Below are 8,493 nucleotides of genomic sequence, written 5' to 3' on the forward strand. Positions count from 1 at the left end.
CTCTGTGGTGGGAGAGAGAAATAAACTGTTTTGTACAAGCCATGGTCACTTTGGATTCTGTTATAGCCCACTGTAGTTGACCCTGTATCTTAACTACGGGGTCTCAGTGTAATGTCCACCCACGAAAGCAGCTGTCCCACTTTTATGGTGAGACTCAACCGTCCCTAGAAAGTTCCCCCACATGCCTCCTGTCCAGGAAGTGTCTCACCTGCACTTCCTAGTCCTTGTTCCAAGGGGCAGGATACTGGAAAGAGGAGTTGCCTCCTATGGGATATTCAGTGACATGCTAGCATATTCTATTACCAGCAGATTTAAAAAAAAAAAAAAACCTTTCCTATATTTAAGTTATTTTCAGTAATAATCATGAAATGAAACTAATAATAAAATACAGAAAGGAAACACAAAGAGTAAAAATGTTCTTATATCAAATTATATATATGTATATATATAATTAGTCCAATAAAGCAATAATAATATTTTAGGTAAATAATTTTCTAATAATTAATAAGAGAATTTTAATAAAACCCAAACATTTGCAAATGGTGCAATTTAGGCCATACTAAATTGCACCAATGTTGTTACATTTTATCTTTTGGAATGATTCTTTATCTTTAAAACCATTAGCAATTAATATTTTTTAAAGAATAATAAATTTGAATTTAAAAGATAATTTTTAATTAAGCAAAATATTTCATCTCTTAAAGTTTTTTTTTTAAGATTTTTATTTATTAATTTATTTGACAGAGAGAGATCACAGTAGTCAGAGAGGCAGACAGAGAGAAAGGAGGAAGCAGGCTCCCTGCTGAGCAGAGAGACCAATTTGGCAGGGGGCAAGGCTCGATCGCAGGACCCTGGGATCATGACCTGATCTGAAGGCAGAGGCTTTAACCCACTGAGCCACCCAGGCGCTCCGATATATTTCATCTCTTAAAAAAAAAAGAATGGATCAAAGGATTTACGAAATTTTCATCATAGTCATCATTACTGGCAACAGTGGCATTATATTTTGTCAACAAGTATTGGCTAAGATATTCTTTCCATGCCCAGTGCTATTCTAGGCCTGGACAATGAGCAGGGAACAAAACAGAAATCCCTGCCTTCACAGAGCTCGGTTCTGATGGGAGAGACATGGGCAAATGTGGGAGTGAAAAGTGCTGAGAAGAAAACTAAGTCAGATTCAGGAGGTGGGTGGTGACAGGGGTGCTGTTTCCTCTGGGGCGGGGGCGGGGAGGTCTCTGTGAAGACGGGGCATGGCATAGGAGCCTTGTATCCCATTCCCTACCTCTCCAGCTCAGGTCAGGCCCCCTGGAATCCAAGCCCACAGGCCCTGAGCTGAGCACCTGTTAGCAGGAGTAATGAGCACAAGGGGACCTTCGTGAACCCCAGGGCCCGACTACCCCTGAGTTCAGACACACGTTGCGGGGAGACAGGGGGAGGGAAGAGACAGCCCTTGCCTTCAAGGGCACGGGCAAGCACAGGAGGGAGGGCATAAGGCACGCAACCAGGAGCAGAGGAGCAAACACTAATTAGCGTGATGCAGACCGTCCATCTGTCAGGCAGGCTGCCTGGGCGAAGGGGGAGAATCGGCGGTGTCTGTGGTGATTCCACATCCAAGCACAGGCCACATGTCACAGGCTTCCTCGTTCAGGAGGTCAAGAGATGGTTCCACTAACCTGAATGCCCACATCTCAAGGCTCCAAGCTCCCAGCTGTGCAGTGGCACCAAGATCAGTCTCTTAGGGTGCCACTGCTCCCATGGAGCGCTGAGACTCTACGGGGTAGTCCCACATGGGCTCAGAGCCACTCCGGCCTTGTTCTCTGCACCCACCACCCAAGTGCCAGGGCCAGCAGCACCCCTGAGGCATTACTTCCTGGGCTTCTTTCTACTGTGAGTACCTTGATACGGCCAAGTCCACTGACACTGGAGTGAAGGCGTAGGCCGGAGACAGGGAAGGCGGCCCCTGATTCTGCCAGCACTGGGGAACCCGAAACTCAGTACTGAAGCTCTCACCAAGTGAGAAGGGAAATGCTCCCGCACAGAGAGGAAGATAAATGTTCTCCAGTTAGTCAAGCAGCAATTCCGCTCCCCTGGACAGGGGCGGGGGACGGCCTCCACCACGGCCCCCATCCTGGGTGGCCGTGCCAGAGCTCACAGTCCAGTCTAGGACAGTCCCTGCTCGGATGCACAACCCGCCCCTGCTTCTCCCGCAGTGGCAACGCTGACTTTGCAAACAGGGCGAATGTGTCTGCTCGCTCAGTCTCGGGAGGTCACACGGCAAGGGTTCCTGAGCTCCCACGGGCTATGGATATTTCCGTTCAAGGGCACGCATTGCTCCTTTATCTCTAATCACACACGTCAGCAAGGGGCGGGGGCAAGAAGATCGAAGCGTTAACCCTCCCCTCTGAGGTGCAGGACTGGAGCCTGAGTCTGGCTTACCGTTCCAGAACCTTTCTCACGCGGGTGGGTTCGTGGAGTGCCCCTGACATTCTCTCACGTGATCTGCTTTCCTTTGGGTCTCATCCCCCACACGGCTCCCTCTAGCTCCCCTGTCCATCGGCTGTGTTTGCCTCCATCCTCCTAGAGTAGACGAGATTTGTCCTCAAATCCCTGGAAGGTCCTGGCCTTTCACATACATGTTGGGAGAGCCCCAGCCCCTGCCTCCCCCAACAAGTCCAATGGTCAGAAACATTCACCTCCAAAAGGAGGGGCGGTGGCACCGCGTCCCATCTGAGGCCAAGATGCTCAGAAATGTCCCGTTGCCCATGATGTGCATTTAGCTTACAAAAGGGAAAGTCTCCACAGTGGGCGCTACCATCCTGAAAAACAAAACGCCTTTAGGGACAATCGTTTGAATATACTCTGGCATGTGCACACAGTGCCTGGCAGCTGTTAAAAAAAAGGAAGACGAAATCACTATGAATTGATAGGGAGTGATTTCCAGACGTTATTGTGTGGGAAAGCCAGAGTGCACAAGAGGGTAGGTGGAATGCTATCTTTTGCGGGAGAAATAAGGGAAAATAAGAAAATGTACATAGATCAGTTTAGGATTATAAAAGAAATGCAGGAATGTCAAACCAGAAAATAATGAGGTTGATTATCTGCAAGAAATGGGAAGGAATGGTGCTAGAGATGGACTATTTGTCCCTCCCCAGGCGGATTTTGTATGTTTGAAACCTAATCCCCAACGGGCCAGCCTTAGGAAGCAGGGCCTATAGGAAGGGATGAGACCGTGGGCACGGAGCCCTCAAGATTGGGGAAACCCAACAAAAAAGACCCACAGTCTATGAGCCAGGAAGCAGACTCTCACCACACACCAAAATCAGGTGCAGCCTCGATCTTAGACGTCCAGCCTCCAGAACGAGGGAACTAAATTTCTGTTGTCTGTAAGCCACTCAGCCCGTGGGATCCTGTTAGAACAGCCTGATCGGACTAGACAGACGGGGTAGAAGAAGGTTATGGGAGAAAATGGTATCTCAGGGTGTACCTTTTTTTTTGTTTCAATAGTTTTGACTTTTGTAAGCATGTCCATCGTCTATAAATTCCAAAAATAAATTAAAATGAGTAAGAATGGGGAAAAAGGAAAAGACAGAAACAAATGAACCTAATTATATTTCAATATAATTATATTTCAATACAATGATGAGGATCATAACCACACTGAAGGGGGAAAAGAGAGAAAGAACTAATCCCAGTAACTTATAAAAGTAGTTTTTGACTATTTACCCTCAGTCTGGGGCAGGATAGGGTGTGTGCATATGTGTATGTGTGCGTGCACATGCTTATGTGTATTGGGGTGTGTTTTGGGGTGTGTTTTAGGGATAAAGAGCCACAATGTATGTAACTTACCACAAATGGTTCAGAAAAAGATGATGGGTGAGGATATATACAAATAAAACTATGTGTGCATATAGTATTTATAGAGATATATGTGTATTTATAGACATATATTATATATGTATATTATACATATGTATGTGTGTATATGTATATATACATATATGTATGTGTATATCTAGACAATATATACATAATTACATCTCTGTATATATATATAGAGAGAGTATATATATACATAGTAGATATGTATATAGGGTAAACTGTAGTTTATGTATATAGGGTAAAAGTAGATCGGGTAAACTGTCAGCAATAGGCAAATCTGGGGTGTCTGGGAGGCTCAGGCAAGTTAAGCATCCAACTCTTGGTTTCGGCTCAGGTCGTGATCTCAGGGTCATGAGATCAAGCCCCGTGTCAGGCTCTGTGTTCAGCACAGTCTTCTCCTTGAGAGTCGTTTCCCCCTCCTTCTCCCTCTCCCTCTGCTCCTCCCCCTGTGCACTCGTGCTTTCTCTCTCTCTCAAATAAATCAATAAATAAAATCTTAAAAAAAAAAAAACAAAAACTGTTAACTCTAGGGAGAGGAGGGTTGGCTTTCTATTAAAAATAAACTACAATAGGTAAATCTGGGCAAAGTGTATAAGTGGATGTTCTTTGTATTATTTTTAGGTTCGTGATTCTTGTGAGTTTGAAATTCTTTGCAAATAAAATGCTTAAAAATACCCTTATATTTGCGTTGCACCTGACTTTTTTTTTTGGCAAGCTCCACGGCGCTGGTCCTTCTCATGCTCCTACCCACCCCATGAGACGGCAGGACACGCAATGTTATTCTGTGTCCCATTTTACAGATGAGGAAGTGGAGGCAGGAGAGTGGTGAGGCACCGGCCAAGTAGCACCTCCTCAAACGGGGCAGGTCGCTCCCCCCCCAGGGGTCAGGCGTGAGGTTCCTCCTCTGACACCCACAGGCATTCTCCCACACTATCAGAACCCATTACGGTCCCTGCTCGTAATCTCTCTGGGAGGTAATGAGTTCCATAATTCTATTTCCGTGAGTTTATTACTCAGGCTTTTGAAACCCAACACGGGAGTCCGCTTCTTCTCTGAACCCCTAGCCCTAGTGTCCTCTCCCGTGGCACTCTAGCGGGGCCTCATTCACTCTCCCTAGGGCTGGGACACACACTTCAGAATGGCTTGCATGTTCTGTCCTTAGGTCCTATTTGTTTCTGTGTGTCTCCCTAAAGGGCAGGGACCAAGTATTGTTCCTCTGACCCTCAGCCCCCAGCTCTGGGCCCAGCCCTGAATGCCGGCTCAGTAAGAGGCTGTGGCGATGAATGAAACCTCCTCTTATTTGACCCAAACTCACCTCAATCAAGTCTCAAAGTGAGCCTTTCATGGTGGAATTGGAATTAAGTAGGATTCATGTTAACACTGTCTTGGCCGGCCTACTTCACAGGCTCCTTTCTCTTTCCTGCAAGGGGTTACAGATTAAGGGTAAGTTCAGGCCATATGGACACAGGATGGGGTCCACCCTCCCCCAGATACAGTAAGGAAGAGCTTCCTAGTGAAAGTGGTCTAGAGGGGAGCAGAAAGCATCAAGTTCAAGGGATCACATGGACAGAGGAGTAGAAATCTGAGGGGGGTGAGTAGGACCTACCACTGCCGGAGTCCGGGTTCCGCATGAGTCCAGGCTTCAGCCCTGAGGGAAGTGGGAATTTTGGTGGGACAATATTTAACACAGTCTAGGTGACCGCCTCCTGCACACAAGCAGCCTAAAAAGTAGCCCAAGGGAGACACACTGCATGCCTGTCTCGGGGAACATGAGGGATCCTTGCTTTCCTGAGTCAGCATGCGAGGAGGATGGGCGGCTATGGTCTGTGGTCTTCCCAGCAGAGCTCTGTATGGAGTGTGAGAAGGTAGAACTTCAAAAAAAAAACCAAAAACCCTGGATTTGAGATAAGGCTAAAATCTTATTTGAAAGGATTTGCTTTCGATTTCATTTTTTTAAATGCATTTTTAATAACAAGAGTTTTCAATCAAAAAGGGGTATTTGACTGCTTGGAACAGCAGTGGGCTCTCCCTCAATGTAATTTGGATCTTTTCCTAAACCCACTTCCTTTGATTCTGCCAGCTCAGATCTGTCTTTAGTCAGTAACCCACAAAGCCTGTCATCAGTGGTGTGGAAGAAATTCAGTTAGGAGCATCCGTAAGTACATCCCGAACCCATCCCTGTAAGGCAAAGAGAGTAAGTTCCCACTCACGGGGCACCAGCTAGTGACGTCACACAGAAACTTTAAATGTTGGAGGGGAATGGACCCTGGGTCATATGGGCCCAGCTGTCCTCTCACAGCACTGAGACCCTCAGGGCCAATTTTCTGGACCACCCATGGGGATGGACATGTTCCCACCCCCGCGGCTGACTTGTTCTTCTCATTGAGCAGGATGCCGGACATTCTTGGTTTTCTGGATCATGGAAGAAGCAATGAGCACTCCAATCTGATAGGCAAGTTCAGGGACTCTTGTATTAACACTCCCAAGGAAGCCAGGGAGACCAGAGGAACGGCTAACCCCTGGGGCTGGGCTGCTCTGAGTCAGTCTTGGTTGGGCCATGGAAGTCAGTTGAAGGTCAGAGAGCTGGAAGCCTCAGACCTCGAACCAATCTGAGTTAGACACAGCAGTTCTGCTCGGATCCCTCCAGTTCAGAAGGGGGAGCTGTGATCTAGGCCTCCGGGGAGAGCAACAGTGTCTACGTGGTGGAGTGGCCAGGGAGAGGAGATGGCGGCAGGGCCAAAGACAGCCTGTAGGACTTGAGAGAACCTGACCAGGGCCAGAGCCTGGCTTTCCAAGCTGCCCGTGGCTGGCAACCTTATGGAGGGGGCAGGAGATGGGGTGAGGGTCGTACCAAGATCAGGCCAAGTCAGCCTCTTCGCTCATGGGTACAAACGTGTGACGTGTTCAGTTCAGTGTTTTCCTATAAATGTTCCAATCCTAGCAGAGTTTGGATCATCTGGTAATCATAGGCACCTTTTCCAGTCCTGGGACAAGGACAGAGTGAGGACCTCGTCGAAATTCGATGTATTCTCAACACAGTGGCCCCTAGGATCCTAGAAGAGCTCTCCTCTGTCAAACCTCCCTATGGCTTTCCATTTCTTGGACATCACTTCTTGGCCCCATTACTTCTTGGACAGCATCCCTTGTGGCTCCCCCAGTTTGTGGCCCCTCATCCCAGCCGAGCAGGCCTCCCGCCTGCCCGCCCCCAACTCGCCAGGCCTGGGTGCTTCGAGCTTGCTGTTCCCTCTGCCCGGGTCTGATTCGCCCAGATATCCCCAGGACTCTAGCCCTCACCTCCTGTAGTCTGCTGAAGCACCGCCCTTTCACAAAGCCCAGCCCTGCCCCCCAATTTAAAATTGCAACACCCCTGCACTCCCTATGCCCCTCCCCTAGTGCGGACCTCATTCCCCAGCTGAGGCACTAGGTGTTGAAATGATCCGCTTGTCTGCTGGGCTCCCCAGTAGAAAGTGAAGCTCTTATGGTTGGAATTTTTGCCTGTTTCACTGACCACTCCCTCATGACATCTAGAAGAGCGCCTGGCACATCGCGAATACACCAAAATAGCCACAGAATGAATGACGGTGACGAAGGGGAACACTACGGGCTCCTCGCCTCACCCGCCGGAACGGCCTGGCCCCATCTGACTACCTTCTAACAGGGCTCCCTCCCCCATCTGATCATCTTCTAACAGGGTTCCACCTATCCTTGGCTTAGCTCAGCTCCTGGCTCCCGACCCCGGCCTGCCTTTTGCTCTCTCTGGCCGCCTAGCCTAGCTCAATCCTGTCGCATTCCCCATGATGACAGAGGGGCCGAGACACATGTGCCTAACCTCAACATTTGCCCATTTCCCAGGGCAGTGGGTCCACCTGTCTCTGTAATAACCTTTCTTGATTTGGAGGCTCAATTAGCAGCTCAGTCCCTCTGGCCTCTTTCAAGCAAAGCAATCCCAATATCATATGTGTGTGTGTGTGTGTGTGTGTGTGTGTGTGTCCTGCACCATGATACTCAAGCAAATAAGCCATCAATTTGGTCACAGCGGTGACCCTCTAGCCGCAAGGGAAGCTACCTCCAATAGAAGGCTTTTCAGGGGGCAGATAGGCTTCCTTCCCTATAAAGGCCTGCCTCGTAACCCTCCATCACGGGAAATCCTGGCCAAGACCTCCTCCCCAAAGACTCATCAGTGAGCCAACACAAAAAAAGAGCCCCTTTCTGAGCCTGCTCCCTAAATCAAAGGAACGTCTGCTTTCAGAACCATAAAGTACGTGACGACCCAAAAGAGGAATTCAGTAGACACACGTCCCACTCTGCCCGAGCAATTCTTTCAAGGCTCACCGATGTTAACATCCAGAGCTGGTGTCTAAACAGCCCCGCACAGACTCAAGGATTCCTCAAAGCAGTAGAGCAAAACAGAAACAGCAGCCATCTGTCTCTTGAAATCTTCTAGGAGGGGCACCCTGTAGCTGGGAAGCCAGGCGAAGGCAGGTTTCCAGGTGGAAATGTCCCTCACTGGGTTCTGGGAGCAGGCTCTTTGGGAAGGCCTTCCTCCGAGGCTCTGGGAGGGAAGCAGGCGTATTTCCCACCCATTGCCTGGCCCCCCCCACCACCCCCACCCGC

At 48.8% G+C, this 8,493-nt stretch overlaps 1 long non-coding RNA gene across 1 annotated transcript; it reads right to left on the reverse strand.

The window, feature by feature from the left end:
- Positions 1–749: 749 nt before the first annotated feature.
- LOC131837202 (uncharacterized) lies at positions 750–7,208 on the reverse strand. The gene is made up of 4 exons (XR_009355958.1): positions 5,486–7,208; positions 5,195–5,299; positions 2,694–2,816; positions 750–2,577 (listed from the first exon to the last, which is right to left on the reverse strand). It is a non-coding gene; the product is annotated as an uncharacterized LOC131837202 (long non-coding RNA).
- Between the last annotated feature and the right edge of the window lie 1,285 nt (positions 7,209–8,493).

This window comes from Mustela lutreola, chromosome 1, assembly GCF_030435805.1.
Source record: "Mustela lutreola isolate mMusLut2 chromosome 1, mMusLut2.pri, whole genome shotgun sequence".
Taxonomy (NCBI): domain Eukaryota; kingdom Metazoa; phylum Chordata; class Mammalia; order Carnivora; family Mustelidae; genus Mustela; species Mustela lutreola.